Below are 2,190 nucleotides of genomic sequence, written 5' to 3'. Positions count from 1 at the left end.
CAGGAGCTCAAATTGAGGCTGGTTTATCTTTGTTCTTTAGTAATGAGGACCTGAATTTGGGAGGGGAGAAAAAATTCTGTGAAATATTCTACGAGCAGGTGATTTTTCAGGCAATCCTGAGTTATGAAAAGTTCAAGTTTAAAAAATAGAGAGAATCGGGGAAAGGGGAACATCTGTAATATTTTCAACAGCAAAGGTAAATATAAAAAAAGAAAGAAAAGAAAATCAGCCTATTATAATTTTTTTATGACTGAACTACTATAAATCCACAAGGAACGGTTCAGACATGGTGCTTCTTAAGTATTTCACCCTTCCCCACTAGGCGCAAGCCACATCAAAGATAGAGTGGACTCCCTCACCTCTGCTCAGGCATCAGGAGACAGAAGGGCCATTAGTGCTGAGCTCCATGGACAGCCAGCACAGGCACCCCCAGGGGGTTTATAGCAGCAATCACTGGTGACCCTGCCAGACATCGGAGGGGTGAAGGCGTTGGCACTGAAGAAATCCCTGACATCACCCTGGCACTGCTGAGGCCTACTGCCTCCTGGCATGCTAGATGAGCCCACTGGAGCCTAGTCCTTCACAACAGTGTAGAAATAGGAGTGCTCCATGGCTTCTCTTGCCGTGAATGGTGGTCATATTGCAGCAGCTCGCCCAGGAAATCCAAGACCTCGGGGTGGACAAGGTTCTTGTTTTCACTGTGGACAAAGCATCCCCATCGCTTAGGGGAGTATCTGCCCAAGATATCACTGAAACGTGGATCCAATGTCAATGTTGTATTTGTCAATAGAGTCATATAAATCTTCTGTCCCCAGAGCCTTGGCTATCCTCACCAAGCTGATCACTGTCATGTCCACGGAAAAATGGCTTCTTCCGGAAAATCATACTTGCCAGATTACAACCCAAGCTCCACATATTCGAACTATAATTGTATATCTGATAGTCTACAAGCAGCTCAGAACCTTTTAAGTATCCAGAAGCAGCTCGGACATCATATTCTCGGCCAGGATGGTAAAGCTCAGCTAAACCCAGTCTATTAGCCCTAGCTTTCTGTGCTCACGATCAACCACGACATCACGGGGCTTCACCTCCCTGGGTGCAATCCCCGCGCTATGACAATAATCCAGGGCCTTCAGACTCTCATACGTGTAAAATTGAGTATCACAGTCTGTTAATGTCTGGTACAAATGCTTGAAGCCTGTTGTTTACACGTTCAAAAACCAAGGCGGGGGTTTGTGACACAGTCTTTTAAAGCACCTGACAGTGTGACGATGTTGGGATCACCTCCCAAATTCTCCGAAAATCTTTATTTCACCCTGATTTTCTTCATCTTGACTGGTTTGAGGATTTTTAACAACTTTCTCATTATTTGTGATGTTAATGGCTTCAAATACTTCACTGCATCGACCCCGGCCTTATTTCCAAAGCAGCTGGCAGTCACCCTGATTTCCCCATCCCATCACCTGTGACTCGGGGTCCCCTGTCTCCTCCGGTCCCTGCGGATGAACGTCTGTGTCAACTCCCGCCGGCTTGGCACAGTCCCAGCAGGTCAGGCAGGGTGGCGACCAAAGCTGAACTTGATGTTTGGGGACCAGGCAGGCACCGCGTTCAGAGGGGTAAGATTTTGTTTCAGGCCTCTTCTCGTCTCTTCAAAGCGCGGGGGTGGCGTCGGCCGCAGGCGTGCTCTCCGGTTTCCTCACACAGACAATATGGCGGCGCGGGGGCGGGGACTCGGGGCGAGGCCGCTGCCGCAGCCGCACGGCTCCCGGAAGCGGAAACCCCCCGCTTTCAGAGAAGCCCCTCCCCGGAGGCATCGGAGAATCAGCGCTGCAGTCGTATTGTGTTGAATATTTTAAAACAGCCACAAGAGTGGATGTTGAAAGTTCTCATCGCAAGAAAAAAATAGTTTGCAATGCATATATATATATATATATATATATATATATATAGTGACTAATGTTAACTAGACTATTGTGATCATTTTGCAACATTTACAAATATTGAATCATTATGTTGTACCCAATGAAACTAATATAATGATATTTGTCAATTATAAGACAATTTAAAATTTTTTAATAAAATAAATACTAAAAATTTTTTTAAATAATAAAAAGAATCTGGGCTCTTGTGCTGCTCTGGCTTCTTAAAAGCTTCGTGATTTCAGAAAAGTCTTGAAACCTCTATGAACTC

General features: G+C 45.5%; 1 pseudogene across 1 annotated transcript; it reads right to left on the bottom strand.

The window, feature by feature from the left end:
• Positions 1 to 391: 391 nt before the first annotated feature.
• On the bottom strand, positions 392 to 1,460 carry LOC308563544 (casein kinase II subunit alpha pseudogene; annotated as a pseudogene). Its single transcript has one exon. The product of its transcript is annotated as a casein kinase II subunit alpha pseudogene (transcript).
• Positions 1,461 to 2,190: the final 730 nt, after the last annotated feature.

Source organism: Miniopterus schreibersii (assembly GCF_964146895.1).
Source record: "Miniopterus schreibersii genome assembly, chromosome: 11".
NCBI lineage: Eukaryota > Metazoa > Chordata > Mammalia > Chiroptera > Miniopteridae > Miniopterus > Miniopterus schreibersii.
This window is presented reverse-complemented; position numbering and strand designations above follow the sequence as displayed.